This window comes from Miscanthus floridulus, chromosome 4 (genome assembly GCF_019320115.1).
Source record: "Miscanthus floridulus cultivar M001 chromosome 4, ASM1932011v1, whole genome shotgun sequence".
In the NCBI taxonomy this organism is placed as follows: Eukaryota; Viridiplantae; Streptophyta; class Magnoliopsida; order Poales; family Poaceae; genus Miscanthus; species Miscanthus floridulus.
Genome location: NC_089583.1, coordinates 104,602,362 through 104,625,959, shown reverse-complemented (window position 1 = coordinate 104,625,959; position 23,598 = coordinate 104,602,362). Strand labels below are relative to the sequence as shown.

At 50.4% G+C, this 23,598-nt stretch overlaps 1 pseudogene; it reads left to right on the top strand.

Annotated features, from left to right (window-relative positions):
• Positions 1-415: 415 nt before the first annotated feature.
• On the top strand, positions 416-1,816 carry LOC136548985 (potassium channel AKT3-like; annotated as a pseudogene).
• Positions 1,817-23,598: the final 21,782 nt, after the last annotated feature.

Genomic DNA, 23,598 nt, shown 5'->3' with positions numbered 1-23,598 from the left:
ACTTGGCTCAATCACATGATCAATACAATAAATACCAATTGAACCAAGCCTCCAATGCCCATGGTACCTACAAGCATTCATCCTCACATTGCAGGCGGGGCGGGCTCTTAACGAGACCCGCACGCTCGCCCCACAAAGTTTCCCTTTGTGGCTGTAGTGGCCCAGCTACAAATTTTTTGTGGCCCAACGTCTTCGAACCCGCCAAGCCCATTGGGCAATAGACAAAGCTCGCAAGAACCCGCAAGATCCGTGACAAGCTCACAAGAAGCCGCACGCATGAGGAAGCGGATCAGAGCATGCCACGATCTGGCGGCAGCACAGAGGAAGGGCAGTCGCATCGCATGCACGGCTCACCGCCGCCGGCCACAGTTACGCCAGGAACCAGCCACCACCAGGACGACCAAACGTGCGCGCCATGCTGTTGTGTTGCGGCGGCGGCAGCTCAGGGCGGTTGGCGGCCAGGACCACGAGCAGCCGGTACAGCACCGCGATCGGCGCGCTCCTACCGCCACTGGGTGCGCATGGCGGCGGGTGTCGGCTGTGGCTTCGTCTCCAGAGGTTCATCATGTCCCCCTATGACCCACGGTACCTGGCGTGGGAGAACTCACTGGTGGCGCTGGTGGCGTACTACGCGTGGGTGGCGCCGTTCGAGTTTGGCTTCCTCCCGGATCCACGCGGCGCGCTGGCCATCGCCGACAACGCCGTGAACATGGCGTTCGCCATGGACATCGCGCTCACTTTCTTCGTGGCGTATGTGGACGGCCGGACGTACCTGCTCCAGGACGACCCCCGGCGGATCGCGTGGCGGTACGCCCAGACCTGGCTCGCCCTCGACGTCGCCTCCACCATGCCCATCGAGGTGTACCGCCGGATCTTGCCGCGGCAGGCTAGGGACTACAACTTCTTCGGCATGCTCTGGCTCTGGCGCCTCCACCGCATCGACACCTTCTTCACACGGTACGCACGCGCGCACGCTGCTTTCTAGATGGATTGTTTGATGCTTTTTTCTTGAACTGATCAACAATGGCGTTGCTTTGCTTGGTTCGTTGATCTCTACCTAGACTGGAGAAGGACAGGAAGTTGAGCTACTTCTGGGTTTGATGCATAAGGCTCATCTGCGTGACGCTGTTCGCGGTGCACTGTGCGGGGTGCTTCTACTACCTACTGGTGGATAGGTACCATGACCCGGCGCACACGTGGCTGAGCTCCTCCATGCCGGACTTCAAACAGCAGAGCATGTGGAAGCGGTACGCGGCGTCCATGTACTGGTCCATCACCACGCTCACTACCATCGGGTACGGCGACATGCACGCCGTCAACACGGGTGAGATGGTGTTCACCATGCTCTACATGCTCTTCAACCTCGACCTCACCGCCTACCTCATCGGCAACATGACCAACCTCGTCGTCCATGGCACCAGCCGCACCAGGAAATACGTACACACGCACGCTTGTTCTGCCGCCACCGTCATCAGACGACACCTATAGCCCTGCCGCCCTGACATCTTCTTGTCTGCGTGCACCGTCGCCATGGAAATGGACACCGATCGAATGAATGAATCCAGAGGGACGCGATCAAGGCGGCGACGAGCTTCATGGTGCGGCACCAGCTGCCGGCATGGCTACAGGAGCAGATGGTCTCCCACCTGAGCCTCAAGTTCAGGACCGACTCGAAGGGGCTACAGCAGCAGGAGACGCTGGGCGCGCTGCCCAAGGCCATCTACTCTGGCATCTCGCACCACCTCTTCTTCTATTCTTCGCCCTCGTCCAAGGCGTCTACCTCTTCTAGGGCCTCTCCAACGACCTCATCTTCTAGCTGGTAATTAGTAATTACCATTTACTATAACGACGCCACCATCAGAGGCATTGGAACCTCCAATCCGTGCAGCTCTGAATACTGTACCATACGTCTTGCGGGGACTTACGGGTTTTGCATACAAGTTTGTTGTGTCCGCGAAACACTTGTCTGCAAGATCATAGCTTCGTGGCAAACCGTAAACCCGCTAATAAACTTTACGGCAAGCGAGGCGGGTTAGCGGCCGGCCACGAACGAGCCCGCCTGCAAGTTGAATTCATCCACTTTTTGATGATACCCAAATTAGTTTGGGCCCTCTCAAGTTAGGTGCAACATAGTTAGGCGTAGCCTTAGTATGAGTAGCGGGATGTTTTGTAATAGCAACCATAGATGTACCATTACCATCATTCCTAAGCATAATATTTGCATCAATTAAAATAGGCTTAGGATTATTACCTAGGAGACATGAATTTGCTATGTGTCTCCTTTCTTGGCATGAGCAGCAAACTCTCTTTGATTGAGTCTTTTCTTCCTTGCTCATGTGGTGCTTCTCATTGTCTTGCTTCTCTTTGTTTGCTTGACCTTCTTCTCAAGCTTGTTTGGACAACCTGAAGCTAGGTGGCCCAATTCATCACAACTATGGCACTTAATGTGAGCAACTTCCTTCACCTTCTCTTCTTTGTTCTTGCTCACTTTCTTTGCGTCTTGATTCATCCTTAGACACATTGCTCTTTCTCTTGCTTTTCCACCCTTTCTTATTTTCTTCTTCATCATCATCAAATCACTACTATCGTCATGGTTGATCTTGATTTGAACTTGGAGCTTCTCTTCTTGCTCAACTTGTGGCTTTGGTTAAGGCTTCACTTGTTGCTTCACCAATTGCTTAGTTGGGCACATAGAGGTGAGATGACCCCATATGCGGCACTTGAAGCATTTGATATGTCTTAGCCTCTCTTATTCTTTCTTTAACTTGAGTTTTTCTTCATTGGGGCAACCATTTGCAAGATTACCACTTCATGTCACTTGAAGCACATGAAATGAGAGAGCTTCTCTTGTTCTTGCTTCTTCATCTCTCTTTCATATCTTCTATTGCCCCATCTCTTGCCTTTGATCTTGCTCTTGTTGAAACCAATGCCACTCATGTGACCGTAGCTTCTTTGAGTCTTCAACACATGCTCAAAGGTGACTTTAGAGTTGTAGCACCTCTCTAACTTGTTGCTCAAATTCTTCACTTCACTTTTGAGCTCAATGTTCTCCTTCAAAATGTTAGTCTCACAAGGCATAGAAGTAGAACAAGCATCTATATGTGAAGAACATGACATATCTAATAAATTATCACAAGAGGTGGATACATATTTCTTGCCTACATCACATGGGTTGGCAATATTATGTGATTGATCATTTGACCCAAGTGATGAGCTCTCACTAGTTTTAGTCTTTTCATTAGAAAGTTCCTTAGTGAGAAAAGCATGGTCTTATACCAAGTTGTCATAAGCAACACTAAGTTCCTCATGAGCCAATTTTAGCTCCTCATGTGAACAAGTAGTAACATAAAGTAGATGCTTTTGTTGTTCATATGTGCTCTTTAGAAATGAGTTTTCATTTTCCAATTTATTTGTTTTTGCCATCTCATTTCTTAAAGCCTTAGTGAGTTTGCATACTGTGGCAGAACCGCTTGAAATAGCATGCTTTCGAAGGCGCTCGTCTTCCACCAGACACTAAGCACCCTGAAAGTTAGCTACATTGGACGGTCCCGTCGAGCACACCCTAAGGGAGAACTCAAACATTCCACATTTTTCATCCAGGATCCAATAATCAGAACGAGTTTACATCACTTAGTCCATCTAGTTCTCAAAAATACATTATTACAATACCAAGTTCAAAGTACGGAATTTAAACAGCGGAATTGAAATAAACATCTAATGATAAGATACAAGGATCCGTCTGTGCCTACTAGAAGAATCCTCTACACAACAGCTACTCCTCAAGCTGCACCTACAACAGGGGTAAATAAACTTTGAGTACATAATGTACTCGCAAGACTTACCCAACTAGTGGAAATAATTTCCTGAGTCCAAAGGATATGATAAGCTTTATGGTTTGTTGGGTTTCCTTTTTGCGTAAAGCATTACTAGTAGTGAATCCTTATGTATGTTTCTTATTAGCAGTCATGATTAGTTCATTATCAAACCATTCTATGTAAGCACATGTTCTACTTTCAAGCAAGAGTTGAGCAATCAGATCCATTTCACCATCTTTCATTGTGACAGAACCGCCCAATTTATACAAGATAAAGTACGACTGTCCCCGCTTAACATGTTGACACGTGCATACTCTCACTTATATAAACCCGGTAGTCCACCGAGTGTCACGCAGGACCTCGGTAAATCAACATCACAACCAAGATTGCGTGATTAAGCAAATACACATCACATACATAGAGTTGCAGCAGAAATAATATTACAAATGGTTTCACAAATAATAGTATAAGTTTGGGTTTCAAAACTGATTAGTGAAAACAACATTTGCTTTCAAAGGATTACATTAATATAAGTTCCAGATACATTGCTAGCATAAGTGACATCCTCAGACAAAAGCATGTAGATGAGAAGCAAATATAGAATCACCGAGCCCACCGGCGGTTAGCCACCAACTTCAGCAGGCCAAAACCTCACCTGCAACATGGTGGGATAAACCCTGAGTACTCGAATGTACTCAGCTAGACTTACCCGTCATAAACCAGAAATAAAATTGACTCCAAGGAGTATGCAAGGCTTTATAAGTGGAGGTAGCTTGACAACATTTTGCATAAAAAGCGATCAACTCAATTATACCATTATAATTCTGCCATCAAGTTAATTAGAACTATCCATCTCTAGATTAGCAACTATCCTATGCCAAACATGTGGTATATCTTTTTAGAGCATACAATAGTAACCATAGCAGGTATAGTAATTCCATGTTTATCTGAACCATCGCATTCCATAATCCAATTACTACGATGTTGGGACTAGCCAAGTTTCTCACTATCCGTGAGAGACGGTGATTCGAATCGATTTCAACCAGCTGGGAATTTATTCCTAACACAAACCCAGGTCTACCAGCCATGATAGCCTTAGGTCACCTTTGGTACAACTCTGGTACACATTTCGTGGGTCTGTACTGCGCTACACAATCTGGAACACCAGATGCCAGGATGCTTAGGCTAAGCCTGCCCTTGGGCTCAGTCTGATCATTCCCCGGAAGGAGCGCACAGCAGAATGATTCCTGGCCTGAGTTGAATTACTCGGCTTCATGGTCGGAACGAGTTATCCGGCCAGCTAAGTGAGAGGCATGCGTTCAATCTTGTCAGAAGCGCCAACAATGGTACGGTCCTTAATCGACACAGACGGAATCACATGAGTGAACCTACACATAGACTCCGCCTGGCCTCGATTTACTTTTACCCCATGGTTCCTTTCCACGATAGCAAATATAGCCAACCGTGCTTCAGTATCCACCTATATCTCGCAGGTGATAGGAAATCACCTGACTTCTACCGGTCTAAGCATGGCTAAGCATATATTCGATCCTGGACCTATACCGGTTAAAGGTGTAATATCTGGACAAGGAATGTATATGCATCAAGTGGTTCCATTCAACTCTTATAACCTAATGCATCAATCATAAGTACTTAAGTAATCATTTGTAAAATACTGGGAGACTTAGAATGCTCTGGGGCTTGCCTGGGATCCAACACAAGTCAGTTCAGTTAGCTTGCACCGACTTGGTGACATCTCCAGTCCTAGCACTTGTTTAGTCCTTCCATCTTCGGGATAGATCCACCAAACACCATCTTCGGGTTTGACTCCACATCACATCCTTCATGTGGTTCATCTAGCGTACCTAAATGAGATGCAAGATGCATGTGTATGAATACATGGAAGTGCAATAGACAATGCATCGCATGTAGTAAGTAAGACAAGCACAAGGTTACGTTAACATGCACAAGCACTTAGCATTGCTTACTTTAAATATCACACAATTTATCATGCCACGATAGCAAAGAAGACAACACCAAGCATGACACAAGTTTCCCAAGATTTCAGGTACTCTAACTCAACCATCATCAAAGGTATGAGCCACACTTAGCAATATACAAGCAAACAACTATAATTGGAAACTGTCAATTTCTGGACATGCAAACAGCAGCTACAAGATTTAGCTATAACTGGAGTTACACAAATCCAAATGACTTGCAAGAAGACATTCTGGAAATCTTATGAAGTTATCTACAATTCATATTTAATCATCTTAGCATGATTCTCAAGTTAACTAAGTCAAATATACCCATTTACAGAAACTGGTCTAAACAAGACAGAGAGTAATCAATTCTGTAACCCAACTTTAAACAGGCATAACTCATAAACTACTTGGCCAAATACCACCAAATTTTAACAAAATCTAGATACATGAATTATCTACAACTTTGTTATTATCACCAAAAAACTCATTCAAATCCTAACTAGATCAAACACTAGCATCTTTCAGATCTGCTCAGAATAAAATCAAAACTTGATAAAAGACTTAAAAGTCATGTAACTCCTAAACTATCAGGCCTATGGTCTTACAATTTGAACACAAGCAAGATTATGAAATTTGCTACAACTTTTGTATTCACTACAACTATAGCAAACATCATTTACACCACGAAAATAATTGCACAAGCAAAACTGCAAATCCAGCCCAACAGCAGTGGTATAGAAAACGGATAGAAACTTCAGAGAAGCATAACTGGAGTTCTAGACCTCCAACAAATATGAACCATAACTTTTTGAAAATCTTAGGAAGTTACCTACAACTTTATTATTCTCATATTAAGATGATTCTACAGTTAGAAGGGTCAATCAATCCAATAATTGCATCTCTGTCAAAAACATAGACAGAAACTGACATGCCACTTTAAACAGCTATAAATGGAGTTATACATGTCCAATAAATGTGGTTCTAGACTTTTTAGAAAGCTTATCAAATTCTAAACAACTTTGTTGTAAACACCTAAAGCTAATTCTACTATTAAGAAGGCCCCACAATACCAACAAGGTAACCCTATCAGAGTTTGGGCAGAAACAGCCACTGATATTTAAGCAAGTATAACTCAAGATCTACTTAACCAAAAATCATGATATTTAGCTTTTTGAAACGCTTAATAAAGGTACTACAACTCATGTATTATCATCAAGTCATGATTCATAACCTAACTAAGCCAATTAATTTAATCTTGCAGACCTATTCAGAATAGTGGTAAGGCAATACAGGTAATTTGTTATTTTTATAGATCTTAAACTATCAAGCCTAAAATACTGAAATTTTTATCAGACATCACGAAGCACATCAGTAACACTCCTTAAAAATTTCACATTTAATTGAGTAAAATAACTGCAGTTATAAAAAGAACAAGACATGACTAGCGTTAAGAACCTAACTGCCTAAATCTATTTTTACCGCTAAACCTTTAAACTAAAACATGTAATATTATTGATCTAGTACATAGATAATTTCACAAGGATTCCAAAAAGTCCACATTTACTATTTTATGAATTTTCTACGATTTACTATGAATTTCCAAAGTTCCTGCAAAATAATTACAAACCAGTCCTTACGACACTATTCATTTGAGTCTACGGTTCTGCAGAAAACCCCCTGGACTTGTTTCAATTGTTACCTGAGGTCCTCGGTCGCGATTTACAGAGGGTATGCACAGGAGCTCACCGGAGGAGGCGTGTCGACGGCGGGGAAGCATCCAGGCGTCCGTGCGCACCCGCTAGTGGCCATGGTTGTGCAGGAGGCGGCCCGTACGGGAGCCGGCGGCGGATGCAGCTCCGGCGGCTCATGCACGAGCTCTAGCTAGTGGCATCCATGGTAGCCATGGCAGCGGCAGGTGCCGGTTGAAGACAGAGTAGGAGAAGGGAGGGGAAAGGAGTGGGAGAGAGTGGAGAGGGCAGGGTACCGGTCCTAGACTTAAGCACGGCAAGATGGCCACGTGGCGTGAGCAGGGGCGCATGGCGGCCACGCGAGCTGCAGCGCCAGAGCAATCTGTCGGCCACTGTTCAACATTTTCAAAATTCTAATACCACCGCGAAAATACAAGCTGAAATCCCATTTTCCTCCCCTCATATCTCCTAAACCGATCGATTATTTGCTCCACCGATTATACCGTTGTGTAGGGCTACAAGAGTACTCTAACTTTCCTTAAAGGAGTTTTCCCAAATTCGAAATGGTTTGCAAACTAAAATTCGCCAAACATGGGTACATTGAAACTAAAAACTGGAAGTTCGTCATCTACACTTAGCCAAATTTTAGGGTTCCAAAAACAGCAGTTTGTTGATTCTTGTGAGCTCCATTGGACCTAGCTATGCACTGAACTAGCTCTTGAGCATCAAACAAATTTGGTTCTATTCGACTTAAACTTCAACTTTTATTTAAGGTGTAACTCCATGCAAGCACTATAAGCAATTGGTCAACATCGGTCAAAGTAGCATCGCGGTAAAGCTTAAATCCAAGTTTTAGACCGATGGAGGTATTTTCTTGTCCTCCGCTCAACACGAACCCTTCATGACTTTTGTTGTAGATTTCAATTTGAGTCGTTTGGGCAAGGTAGCAAGGTTTGGTTGACGATCTATAATTCCATTCACTTAATAAAGCAATCCAAGAAAGATTATAACTTATCATTTCATGTAACTTTTTGATTCCAAACTTCATGAAACTTTTCCAATCATCCATGTGGGTGGAAATTGATGTGAGGCACATGAAAGAAGTAGATCCAACATTACTCAAGCATACTTTTTGGAAAGGGCAACATGTAAGCAATGGTGCATGGTCCAAGTTTAAGTGGTCGCTCATTTTGTAGATTTGATCTTGAAACTTTCATCACCACTTAACATGTCATGTTTGAGTTTAAACCCATTGCTTAACTGGTGACAAACACCTAGGGTGTTACATTCATCTTCTAGTTCTTACTATGGTGCTAGATCATAGACAAGTCATACCATATTACACGGCGATTCATGAATCAATGTAGCCCGGCTAGGTACCCCGAAACACATGCCCCGCTTATATCCTATGCACAAGCAGGACCAACCTACCACTCTCCTATCAAGGGGTCTAGGTCCCTGTCCAAACATGGACTCTAAGCCCCCACTCCTGAGTCCTGGACTCAGTATGGTGCTTAGACCTCCACCATCCCCGCCTCTAATCAGTCGGTCCGGAAAGAGCCAGAACCCACGACAAGAGAGCAACAAGCCTTTCCGCTCTCATAAGCAAGTATGTGCTTAGGATAATAAGTCTATAACCTAACTAAAATCCAATGCAACGGCCGGTCCTTAATCGACATGGATAGGGAAAACAAAGTTACCAAGCTATGCCCCATTGGCCACAGGACACAACCTATTACACCCACCAATATCCGTACCATATCCATACCCGGTCTCTATTTCCTTTTTACCATTTTATCATGAGAGTGATAATAATAATCACCTATTATGAGTAACGGTAGTGTCGGGTACCTAAGAATGGGGTACCCCGAGCGAACAATCAAAGGGGTCACTTAAGTCCCATCAAAAAACAAAGCTAGAAGGTAAGCCGTGGGCCCCTCACCCGCCACATCCGAGCCCACCAGGCCCTCCGCCTCGCCTCGAGCCTCGCGCAGGAGGTCTCGGCGTCCTGACGCAATCTCTGCCTCGCGCGAGGCTCTCCACGGAAGGCCTCGACAGGGAACACAATCTCCGCCTCATGCGAGGCTCTCCATGGAAGGCCTCGGTAGGGGGTGCCTTCTCCGTATCATGCGAGGACTCTCACGGAAGGCCTCGGCAAGGAGTCTGATCTCCGTCTCGCGTGAGGCTCCGCTCTCTATCTCACGCGAGGCCTCATTCTCCGTATCATGCGAGACCAGCTTATCCATAGTCCATCACCCCTGCCTCAGCCATTCTTTCTGACAGCACGTCATGTCTCATTAATACTTCAACCACTCCCACAATCTCAGCCGGATGATGGCTCGACGCCACAGAATGGCCGACAGGACCTGAGGTCGCATCAACGCCATACCGGCTGGGACAGGGCACGGCGGGGATTACCGGCCACTATGGTCTGACGTTGTGCCCATGATTAGCGCCCACGCTGCACTGTGCCCTGCGATCCCTGCCTCAAAAACAACGCGACATGGACAACTTGGCCTGGGTTATCACCGCCTCCAAACCGGCGTACCAGATCAGCCGCCCACTCGAGGCCTCGACACTGTGCACCAGGGTCTTGGCTATCTCGGGGTTTGTGCCCGCCGAGACCCCCCACTGCGGTGCAGCCTCGGCATCGACCAAGCCTCGGCCTCGCGCATAGTACATCCACAGCGGCTTGCACGTCCACCGCCGCACCCACTCCGAGGCAGTCCTAGGGCTCTCACGACGCACAGGATCGGACGGGACGCACACGCCGCCCCAGTGCTCCAAGGACGGACCGCTCCGATGACCATGCCGCCATAGGAACAGGCCATAGGGCTCAGACATGCCGCCCCTGTTGGCACGACGTCGCATAGTTAACACATGTACTATCCTTGTCCTCCCTTCAACTATAAAAGGAGAGGACTTGGGCCACTTAGGGGGAGGAAGAAAAGGAGAACACATTGTAACACACACACACGCGCACACATCTCAGTCGCCTAAGAGCAACATCTCAAATGGCCACGCAACACCTTGCTGAGACCTAGGACTAGCTCCCTCTCTCCCTAGCTTGTAACCCCCTACCGCAAGCACTTCGGTGCAAGGAATACAAGATCGATCTCTCAGACTGGACGTAGGGCATTGATTGCCTGAACCAGTATAAACCTTGTGTCTCTTTGCATCACCATCCGGGATTAGGGGCACGCAGTTCATATTTACTGGTTGGTTGAGGACCCCTGGTCCGAAACACCAATAGTTGGCGCGCTAGGTAGGGGCCTCTGTGTGTCAGTTTCATCATCCCAGCAAGTCCTGGATGGCAGACCCCGTACGACCATTGTGTCTTGGCACGGTGGTTTGGTTTGGGAGCCTAGAGTTCATGTCCCTAGGGCATGAGTACAACATGGTACTCCTCACTCCTCGAGCCCCACCAACCGACGATGAAGTCACGCATCGGCAGCCCAGGCGCAGGCGGTGCCTGGGCGGTCGCTCCTACCGTGCTCGCCAGGCACGACGTGAGCAAGACCACCCCGATGCTACACGAATCCAGGGTGGCACGCCGCTCCCCGCCGATATCCTACGGCCAGCTGTTGGCACAGGGTCCTTGGTTGGGGACCTATCTAGCCTAAGCTTGGACAAAGGAAAATCGTCGGTGGCACACGGCGATGCCCCGTCATCAAGCCCCGCTCCACCGCTCCCTGAGGAGCCGATCCCGGCGGAGTAGAGTCAAGCGACGGCACCATCCCCATACCCCTTTGGGTTGGGAAATGCCACTGCCTCTTACACCTACGCTTACACTGCCGCTCACGAGGATCCCTTAGAACACCGCCAGCGCTTCGCTCTCGACCTGAGCACCCACGCCGACTCCTCGGATGAGGACGAGGCATGGCCCAGAGTGGATTTCTCTGGACTCCACGACCCTAGGGCTATGCACCAGTTCTTGGCCGTGAGCGACTACTGCTTAGGCTACTCCGACTCCGACGATGAAGGCACCTACGACCCCACTCGCGAGTGTTTTCACGTCGGGCTCGGGATGCCAAGAGCGGGCGAGGAGGATGAGGGGGTAGGTAGCCGTTCCCCGCTTCGCCTAGGTACAGGCACTGCCACACCTCCATGCATTGTCCTGCCGGCCGCACGAAATGAGACCCCCGCCCTTGCGCAACCTCAACGCCTAGACCTGGAACAACTCCATGAGCTCCTGGCTAAGGTCGAACAAGACCAACTCCTTCTGCAGTAGCTTTGAGACACTCTCGAACAGGAATAGCAAGGTCATGGCGAAGGCGGGGGAGCCCGATGGAGGGCCCGCGATGTGCATCACCGCATCCATGATGATGAAGGGAGTGAGCAACCCCCAGTCTTCAATCGCACTAGCCAGAACATCACGGTTGCGGTAATGCTGGTCTGCGCAATGCCCGAGCCTTCTACCACAGAGGGGCGGTGGGTCCACAATGAGCTTCGGGATCTAATGGAGATGGGGATCCCGATCTTCCGTCAGGTAACTATCGTTGTGGCGGAGAATGACACACCGATCCGGCTTCAGATCGAAAGATCGAACCCTGCAATCTTAGCACCACAGCTCCTCTGGTTATCAACCGAGTCACGGACCAGGTTGACCTCGCCAAGAAGGCTAATCCCTGCCTGCGCAACGAAGAACACAAGCAAGAACAAGAAAGATCGCAACCAAATTGCAGATGTATGATTAATCTCACGAGTTGGGGTCTCACAAACCGAAGAACGGCGAAACTGTTTCTTGACAGAATAATCTAAGCAAAACCCAAATCCTAATGGAGGGGCGGCGGCTGTTTATGAAGACTCTAGGGTCGTGCAAGACCCCTGGACGCGCCCCTAATGGGCCCAAACTCGATACACGGTCCAACGGACCAAAAGACGGTGTCGCAGCACCCTGGCAGATTCTAGATGCTGACTTGTTTCGACGATTCCCGTTGATTCCGAACAGCTTTTGATGTGAAACCACTTGGATTGGCTTCCTTATCAAATTAGCTTTCCATCCATATGTGGATCATCGAAAACGGAGTCCGGATGCGTCCTGGGTGACCAGTTTAAGGCAGACTGGTCCTGGAGGCCGAGGCAGACTCGAATTCGTGTTGGACTGGGCCTCCGGCTTGTGTTGGACGTCCTTGCTAGTCATCATCACCTCCTCCACGTCCTCTTAGTCCCTCTTGACCCTCTCCAATGTTCCTAAGCAAGATAACATCATTAGGTAGTAGTCTATTCTCAAAAGTATGAAAAGGATCGCTTAAGAACGAGCTCACCTGTAAATTTAGTTGACGCATTCGAGCCCGGGTCATTGGACCTTGCATGACGGTTGAAGGATCAGCTGTTACATCCAAAGGAGTGATGTCCTCATCAGGATCTCCTAGAGACCACCGCGGTTCAGCAAGCCAAAAGTTCCGCCTCCCGATAGCACGGGGGCGTCTTGAACCTGCCCGTGGCACCGCCTCGGTAGGACAGGGAAGCCTTGGCTCGTCTCGAGCCCGCTCGAGCACCGATAGCCCACAGGGTCCCCGTGCTTTTAGACCACCTCGGCAATCAACGTGAGGTGCAGGGAGACCATGAGTGGTCAGCAGGCGATGACGCCACGACAACGAGGGGCCCGCTCGGGGCTACCACCCACACCGAGGCGGTCGCTACGATAGCAAGGAGGACCATAGTCCTTCTCCTGAACCGCCAGGCCCTCGGGTCTTCAGCAGGGCCATTCGTGCTGCCCTTTTCCTAGCCTGATTTCGGCAACCAGCCAATCTCACAAAATATAGCGGTGAGACCAACCCCAAACTCTGGCTTGCTGATTACCGCCTGGCCTACCAGCTAGGTGGCACGGATGATGACCTGCTCATCATCCGCAACCTCCCCTTGCTCTTGTCAGACTCAGCGCGAGCCTGGCTCGAGCACCTTCCTCCCTCACAAATCCATGACTGGCGCGACTTGGTTAGGATCTTCGTCAGGAACTTCCAAGGCACATACGTGCACCCTGGGAATTCCTGGGACCTTAAAAGCTGTCGCTAAAAGCCAGATGAGTCTCTCCGAGACTTCATCCAGCGCTTCTCCAAACAGTGCACCGAGTTGCCCAGCGTCGGTGACTCAGAGATCGTCCAGGCTTTCCTCTCCGGCACCACCTACCGAGACCTGGTTCGGGAGTTAGGTCGGAATGTGTCACGCACCGCTGCTGCACTCCTCGACATCGCCACCAACTTTGCCTCAGGCGAAGAGGCTGTCGGAGCCATCTTCCTCGACAGCGACACTAAGGGAAAGCGGAGGGACGAGGCCCCTGAGGCCTTGGCCTCCCACCTCCCCAAGAGAAAGAAAAAGGGGCACCTAGGGAAGCAGGAGGTCCTAGAGGCTGATCTGGTCGGGGCCATAGAATGCAAGAATCCTTGAGGCCCCAGAGGCCCTAGGCCTTTCAATGACATGCTCAAGAAACCATGCCCTTATCACCAAGGCCCAGTCAAGCACGCCCTCGAGGATTGCTCCATGCTATGATGTTACTACGCCAGGCTTGGGCTCCCCAATGACGATGCCAAGCAGAAGGGCACCGGCGACCAGGATGAAGACAAGGACGATGGGTTCCCCGAGGTATGCAACGCCTTCATGATCTTCGGTGGGCCCTCGGCGTGCCTTACGGCGTGGCAGCGCAAGAGGGAATGTCGAGAGGTCTTCTCGATCAAGGTGGCCACCCCCTAGTACCTCGACTGGTCTCGGGAGGTGATCACCTTTGATCAAGATGACCACCCTGACCATGTTCCGAATCCCAGGCGGTACCCACTGGTTGTCGACCCAATCATCGGCAACACCTGACTCTCCAAGGTATTGATGGACGGAGGCAGCGGCCTCAACATCCTCTACATCAATACCCTGGAGCTCTTGGAAATCGACTGGTCAAGGCTCCAAGGCGACGCCGCCCCTTTCCATGGCATCGTGCTAGGGAAGCACACGCAACCCATCGGACGCATCGACCTTCCCGTCTGCTTCGGCACCCCCTCCAACTACCGCAAGGAAGTTCTTACCTTCGAGGTAGTCGGGTTTGGGGGAGCCTACCACGCCATCTTGGGGTGGCCATGCTACGCCAAGTTCATGGCAGTCCCCAACTATACATACCTCAAGCTCAAGATGCTAGGCCCCAGCGGTACCATCACGATTGAGTCCATGTACGAACATGCATACGACTACGACATTGAGTGCATCGAGTACGCCGAGGCTCTTGCGGAGGCCGAGACCCTCATCGCCCACCTCGACCAACTCGGTGGCGAGGCACCTGACTCCAAGCATCGCGCGGGGGCGTTCGAGCCCGCGGAAACCATCAAACTCATCTCGGTCGACCCCGCCTGCCCCGACGAATAGGCACTGAGGATCAGTGCCACCCTCGACATCAAATAGGAAGCCGTGCTCATCGACTTTCTCCGTGTGAATGCTAACATATTCACATGGAGTCCCTCGGACATGCCGGGCATACCGAGGGAGGTCACCGAGCATGCCCTAGACATCCGGGCCGGATCTAGACCGGCGAGGCAACGCCTGCGCCACTTCGATGAGAAAAAGCGTAGGGCCATCGGTGAGGAGATACAGAAACTCTTGGCGGCCGGATTCATTAAAGAAGTATCCCACCTAGAGTGGTTGGCTAACCCCATGTTAGTCAAGAAGAAAAATGGGAAATGGAGGATGTGCGTGGACTACACCGGTTTGAACAAAGCCTGTCTAAAGGTCCCCTTTCCATTACCCCAAATCGATCAAATCATTGATTCCACGGCAGGGTGCGAGACCTTGTCTTTCCTTGATGCATATTCTGGTTACCATCAAATCAAGATGAAAGAGTCATACCAGCTCGCGACTTATTTCATCACACCATTCGGTATGTACTGCTACATAACTATGCCTTTCGGCCTCAGAAACGTGGGTGCCACATACCAGCAGTGCATGACCTGGGTCTTTGGCGACAACATTGGGCGGACCGTCGAGGTCTATGTAGACGACATCGTGGTCAAGACTAGAAAGGTTGAGGATCTCGTTGGCAACTTGAGGATAACCTTGAAATGCCTTAGAGAGAAGGGCATCGAGCTCAATCCTGAGAAGTGTGTGTTTGGGGTCCCTCGGGGCATGCTCTTGGGATTCATAGTCTTGGAACATGGCATTGAAGCCAACCTAGAGAAGGTCTTGGCCATAACCAGCATGGGACCAATCAGAGACCTCAAGGGAGTACAGAGGGTCATGGGATGCCTTGCGGCCCTAAGCTGCTTCATCTCGCGCCTCGGTGAAAAAGGTTTGCCTCTGTACCGACTCTTAAGGAAATCCGAGTGTTTTTCTTGGACCCTCGAGGCCGAAGAAGCCCTCGATAGACTCAAAACGCTGCTCACAAATCCTCTCGTCCTAGTACCCCCGGCCAGGGACGAGGCCCTCTTACTCTACATCGTTGCAATGACCCAAGTGGTCAGCGCTGCCGTAGTGGTAGAGAGGTAGGAAGAGGGGCATACTCTGCCCACCCAACGGCCTGTTTATTTCATCAGCGAGGTGCTCTCCAAGACCAAAGCACGCTACCCCCACATCCAGAAGCTGGTCCATGCCATGGTCCTGGCCCGGTGCAAACTGCATCACTACTTCGAGTCTCACCCAGTCACTGTGGTAGCATCTTTTCCCCTAGGGGAGATAGTTCATAACCGAGAGGCCTTAGGTAGGATAGCCAAGTGGGCCATTGAGCTTATGGGGGAAACCTTGACTTTTGCGCCTTAGAAAGCGATCAAGTCTCAGGTCTTGGCCGATTTTGTGGTTGAGTGGACAGACACCCAACTGCCATCGGCACAAACTCAGATGGAATGCTAGACCTTGTACTTCGACGGATCCCTGATGAAAACTGAGGCAGGCGCGGGTCTGCTATTCATCTCGCCCCTCGGAGTACACATGCACTACATGGTGCAGCTCCACTTCGCCGCCTCCAACAATGTGGCAGAGTATGTGGCCCTCATCAACGGCTTACAAGTTGCCATCGAACTTGGGGCACGGCGCCTCGATGTCCGAGGCGACTCGCGGCTCGTCATAGATCAAGTGATGAAGGAGTCAAATTGCCTCAACCCTAAAATGGAGGCTTACTACAATTTGGTACGATGCCTAGAAGACAAGTTCAACGGTCTTGAACTAAATCACGTCACGCGGAAGTACAATAAGGCCGCCGACGAGCTGGCAAAGATGGCCTCGGCACAGACCCCGGTCCCCCCGAACGTCTTCGCCAGAGACCTCCACAAACCTTCCATTGGCTACAACTCAACAACAGAGGAGGGCCCACCTGTGGAACCCATGGTAGAGCTCAATGCCCCCTCTACTGCTGAGACCCCCTCGACCGAGCCCAAGGTCATGGAAGTCAACACTGAGCCTCCGCAGACTGATTAGGACATGGATTGGCGAGTCCCGTTCCTCGATTGGCTTGATCGGGGGGAGCTTCCTGGCAATAGAACCAAAGCGCGATGGCTTGCGCGTCGAGCCAAGACCTACGCCCTCTACAATGACGAATTGTACAGGCGAAGTCCCTCAGGTGTCCTCCAACGATGTATCACTGCCGAGGTGGGCCAAGCCCTACTTTGGGACTTGCACGCAGGCGCCTACGGGCACCATGCGGCGCCTTGGATGCTCGTAGGGAACACTTTCCGCCAAGGGTTCTACTGGCCGACGGCGGTCGCCGATGCTACCAAGCTAGTACGCTCCTACGAAGGATGCCAGTACTATGCTCGGCAGACACATCTCCTGGCCCTGGCCCTACAAACCATCCCCATCATATGGCCGTTCACCGTATGGGGGCTCGACATGGTCGGGCCTCTACAAAAGGCCCCCGGGGGCTACACCCATCTACTGGTATCAATCGACAAGTTTTCCAAATGGATCGAGGCTTGTCCAATCAATCGAATCAAATCCGAGCAGGCGGTGCTGTTCTTCACTGACATTATCCATAGGTTTGGGGTCCCCAACACCATCATCACCGACAATGGGATGCAGTTCACCGGCAAAAAGTTCCTGATGTTTTACGACGACCACCACATCCGTGTGGCCTGGTCAGCCGTAGGACACCTAAGGACCAACGGGCAAGTAGAGCGTGCCAACGGCATGATCCTACAAGGCCTCAAGCCAAGGATTTACAACCGGTTGAAAAAGTTTGGCAAGAAATGGCTCGCCGAACTCCCATCGGTCATCTTGAGCCTGAGGAACACTCCAAGCCGAGCCACGGGGTTCACGCCTTTCTTCCTGGTCTATGGGGCCGAGGCCATCCTCCCCACCGATTTGGAATATGGTTCCCCGAGGCTACAAGCCTATAACGAACAAAGTAACCGCACCACCCGAGAGGACACCCTCGATCAACTGGAGGAAGCCCAAGACATCGCGCTACTACACTCGGCCAAATACCAGTAGAGCCTATAGCGCTATCAGGCCTGACGCGTCCGAGGCCAAGACTTGAAGGTAGGCGACCTAGTGTTGAGGCTAGCACAGAGCAACAAGGGCCACCACAAGCTGACCCCGCCATGGGAAGGACCGTACATCATCGCCCAAGTACTGAAGCCTGGGACCTACAAGCTGGCCAACGAGAAGGGCGAAGTATTCACCAATGCTTGGAACATAGAACAGCTATGTCGCTTTTATCCCTAAATTTCCAAGCATTGTATATGTCGTTTCTCGAAATACAATTAAAAAGCATTCTTTAGTTGGTCTAATTTTTTGAGTAACCCCCCGAGCCCATCGTAGGTCTCGGCAATTCAGTAACACGACAAGGGAGACTCGACTCTGCCTCGGTAGGACCAAGCCTCCCTCAGGGGCTAGATGGGGGACTCCCCCCTAGGTCCCACGCACCATTCTTTAGTTGTTTTCGCAAAAATTCCTATGCCAAGACTCTAGCAGGCTCTGACAAATCAGTTGTAAAAACCCCTCGGACCAAGGTCTGTTCCCTAGGCAAGAGGCCGGTAGAGCCATGAGATGGCCTACGCCTCTAGGCTATGGCACTCCCTCACTACCTCTCGCCCAAGGGACGGCTTAGGCCCTAAAGGGGTGTTTTGCAAACAAAATCTGATTAGAAGCAACAGAGGGCAGAGGCTCGAAAACATAAGAAAAACAACTAAGAAACACAAATACTTCAGAAATAGAGGCCTCGACGGCCACAAATGTTATGATACAAAAATAACTCCTGTTCTATTTTTACATAAGTCCCTAGGGCCTAGATCAAGGCTCAGGGCCTTCAACACTGGCGGGTGGTAGGGGAGGAACCACCTCCTCTTCAAAGAGCGTCGCCAGCGCTATACCAGGGCCTTTCGCCGCCTCCATCAGCTTCGTGACCGCCACGTTAGCCTCCTCATCATCATTAGGCAGGACATACCCATCGCTAATGACCGAGAGGTCGACGTCGACGTAGTGAGAAGAGATGACGGCCAGCACACGCTTGACACCCATGTGCAGCGCTCCTCAGAGTCGCTCGTGCATCTGGTTGCTCAGTGCGATCAAACGGCTCCCCAGGGAGCTGCCTGACTAAACCCCTTCAACCTCTAGGGCCTCGTAGGCGGAAAGGGTAGCACGCTTCAGTGCCTCGTGCTCCCCGATCTCGGTCTCGAGCACCGTCTGCACCGCGCTGGAAGCCTCGGTGGCCCGAGTAACCTCTGCCTCTGACTCTGCACCACGGAAAATGGAATGAGGTCGAGCGAGGGAGAAAACAACCTAAGTTAGGGGCGGAAACCTACGGAACTCACCCTTGGCCTTCTGCTCCCAGCCTCGGGTCTCGACCTGACAGGCCTCGGTTTTCTCCTTCCAGTGCAGGGCCTTGGCCCTAGAAGCCTCGGCCTCCTCCTTCAAGCGCTGGGCCTCGACCTAAGAAGCCTCGGCCACCCTAGAAGCTTCACTCCCTAGCTCTACGTCACACAAGGGAGTTAGGGAGCAAACATAAGAAAAAGAAAACAAAATAAGGGGACTAAAACTCACCCTCGACCGTCCCCCTCCAAACCACAGCCTTGGTCTACGAGGCCTCAGCTGTAGCAAGGGCCTCATCCAAGGCACCTTTCGTCAGCTGGTGCGCCCTCTGTTCCGCCCCCAACTACCCTGTGAGATCCACGGCCGAGGCCGTAGCTTCAATGGCTCAGCCCCTGAAGGCATCCCGATCTCTGACCACACGGGTGAGCTCCTCCTCCAACTCCTTCACCCACATCGCCAGAGGGGCGAGCTGTGTCTGGGCCGTGGCCGCCTCGACCTTCGCATTGGCACAACGAAGGCGGAGGTCCTCTACCTCTGCGCTCCGCGCCGACAGGAGGTCGCTGGCGCTGGCAAGAAGGCCCTTCTGCCACTAAAGCTGGTCCCAAACACCCCTCTCCCACCAGAGAAAGACCGACTTCCCAAGCGACCGGGTCTTGAGCTCCTGGGAAAGCAGAACGAGGGTCATTGATTGCAACAAAACCAAAAAAGGACAACGTCACGCGAGAAAGGAAAACACAAACCTGGGCGACTCCGGGCAGTTCGTCGGCCACCACGGATAGGGCCGTTCATAGCGACCGCTCTACCAGCTGGCGGTATTGCTCGAAGGTGCCCCAGCGCCCGCCTTTGGCTGCGTCCTCAAGGGCGAATAGAGGCTCCCCTGCAGGGTCATCCTGGCTCCGCCACAGTACCCATGGGTGATCCCACCCACGAGGCTCAAGCCGCGCCCGCACGAGGGCCAAGTTTCCCTCGTCCAAGACCGGCGCCGGCTGTTCCACGACACCAGCATCCTCGGCGTCGACCACCTCCCACGTCCAGGAAGTATCATTGGAGGAGATCAGATAGACCTCCGCCTCCCGGGCGCTCTCTCGGAACAACGGGGACCCCTGAACCAAGGGCGCCTCTGAGGCCTCCCCCGCCTTCATCTCCGCCTCCTGGGTAGATGGCCTTGCCGCCATTACGGCGGCATCGGTGCCCTTGGGGGCTCCAGCCTCCGCCATCATGGCCTCGGAGGACACAGAAACACCGACCACGGCCACTGCGGTCTTGGTGGTCTTGGGCGCCCTATCCTTCGTCGCCTCAGCCTCAGAGACCCTAGGGGCCTCGGCAACCAAGGGCACGCCGGCCCCATCCAACTCGTGAGCCTCGCCCTCGCCGGGCGGAAGCGCTCCCTCCCTTGTCTGTGTAGGGCCCACCTCAGCAGCCCCTCCTTGGGCGACCGGCTCCTTCGGGTCGACCCTCACCGATGCCACGCCACGTTGGATAGCGGCTTGTGCCTCCGCCACCCAGTGGGCGGAGGAGCCAGGGCTCGCCTTAAGCGCCTTAAGGGGCGCCAAGGGGAGCTCGTCCTCAGGCCGCTTTCGACTAAGGAAAAATAACCTACAGCGTCAGCGTGAGACCAAAAAGGTGAATGGAATGCACTATGACCCTGCCAAAAATACACTTACCTTGAACGGGGCGGCAACCGCTTCACCACGGCAAACCTCGTTCGCAATGGCAAAGGCGGCGGCAGAGGCGTCGCCTCCGTATCCATCAGCGCTGGTTGGTCCTCAATGGACCCTGACGCCCCTTCGGTCCTCTGCGGGGGCGGTGGCATCATCTCCACCGCCACTCGCTCCACCATGGCCGCCGAGCCCACTAGGCTAATGGCGCATTTGCCCAACGCCCGTGCCTCAGGCGTGTCGGCCTCAGCCCCGGAGCGGGTGATCACCGGCCCCGGGTCTGCCTCTCCTCCTCCTCCCGGGAGTGCTGGGCTGCTTGCCGATGCCCTAGGCACAACCTGTCGTAGAACCGACCAATTTATAAGAGTATACATATAATGGTAGCCCGCAAGCGGTCATACTGTCATACTTGAACCCATATAAACCCGGTAGTCCGTCGAGTACCACGACGGGTCTCGATAAACGATTTACAACAACCAAGATCGTACAGGATTCAACATACATGCCACATATTACATAAAGTTCACAGATACATTTCGTCATCAGAGTACGAATAAAAGTTATTACAAACCAAGTTTGATAAATAAAGCGGAAGCAAATAAGTTCAAAGATAAAGTTTCCAACATAGTTTGATATAGTGACAAGTAAGATCACGGTCCACAAAAGCAAAGATAGGAATTATTAAAGAAGCCTGCCCAAGGCTTACTCCTCATCCATAGCGGATTAGAAGCAACTCTTGCAATAACCATGATACACAGTGCCATCTGCAACAATGGGAAAATAAACCCTGAGTACGAGAAGGTACTCAGCTAGACTTACCCGTTATGAACCAGAAATAAAATGACTCCAAGGATTATGCAAGGCTGTATAAGTGGACGTAACGGGATAACATTTTGCATAAAAGGAAATTGACCTATTGTACAATTATGATTCCTTTATCAAGTTAATTATAACTATCCATTGCTAGATTAGCAACTACCCTATGCCAAACATGTGGTATATCATTTAAAAACATACAATAGTAACCATAGTAGGTATTGTAATTCCATATTCATCTGAACCCTCATGTTCCATAACATAGTTACTACGATGTTGGAGCTAGTCAAGTTTCTCACTATCCAGGAGAGACGGTGATTCGAATCAATTTCAACCAGCTGGGAATTTATTCCTAACACAAACCCAGGTCTACCAGCCACGATAGCCTTAGGTCACCTTTGGTACAACTCAAGTACACATTTCATGGGTCCGTACCGCACCGCACAATCTGGAACACCAGATGCTAGGATGCTTAGGCCAAGCCTGCCCTTAGGCTTAGTCTGATCATTCCCTGGAAGGAGCGCACAACAGAACAGTACCCAGCCTGAGTTGAATTACTCGGCTTCGCGGTTGAAACGAGTTATCCGGCCAGCTAAGTGAGAGGCATGCATTCAATCTTGTCAGAAGTTCCAACAATGGTACGGTCCTTGATCGACATAGACGGGGATAGATCCACACCCAAGACCTCCATGCCTTGTTGCTTCTCTATCGACCTCCCGTCTGGTCTTGATTTACTTTTACCTCATGGTTTTGTTCCACGATGGCAAATATAGCCAACCATGCTCCGATATCCATCTATATCTCGCAGGTGACAGGACATCACCCAACTTCTACCGGTCTAAGCATGGCTAAGCATATATTCGATCCTGGACCTATACCGGTTAAAGGTGTAATATCTGGACAAGGAATGTACATGCATCAAGTGGTTCCATTCAACTCTTATAACCTAATGCATCAATCATAATTACGTAAGTAAACATTTATAAATTACTGGGAGACTTATAATGCTCCGGGGCTTGCCTCGCAGAAAGGAAGTAGGGCGGTGGTTAGGACACTCCGGAAGCTCTTCAGGGTTCTGCTCCATGCCTTCGGGAGCTTGTCGCGGAACCGACCAATTTATAAGAATACAAGTATAATGGCAATCCGCAAGCGGTCGCAGTGTCATACTTGAATCCATATAAACCGGGTAGTCCGTCGAGTACCACGGTGGGTCTCGATAAACGATTTACAACAACCAAGATCATACAGGATTCAACATACATGCCACATATTACATATAGTTCGCAGATACTTTTCATCATCAGAGTACGAATAGAAAGTTATTACAAACCGAGTTTGATAATTAAAGCGGAAGCAAATAAGTTCGAAGATAAGTTTCCAACGTAGTTTGATACAGTGCCAAGCCAGATCACGGTCCACAAAAGCAAAGATAGGAATTACTAAGGAAGCCTGCCCAAGGCTTACTCCTCATCCACAGCGGGATAGAAGCAACTCTTGCAATAACCATGATACACAGTGCCATCTGCAACAATGGGAAAATAAACCCTGAGTACGAGAAGGTACTCAGCTAGACTTACCCGTCATGAACCAGAAATAAAATGACTCCAAGGATTATGCAAGGCTGTATAAGTGGACGTAACTTTGACAACATTTTGCGAAAAAGGCAATTAACCGTTGTATAATTGTGATTCTTTTATCAAGTTAATTATAACTATCCATTTCTAGGTTAGCAACTATCCTATGCCAAACATGTGGTATATTATTTAGAATCATACAATAGTAACCATAGCAGGTATTGTAATTCCATATTCATTTGAACCATCATGTTTCATAATATGGTTACTACGATGTTGGGACTAGCCAAGTTTCTCACTATCCGGGAGAGACGGCGATTCGAATCGATTTTAACCAGCTGGGA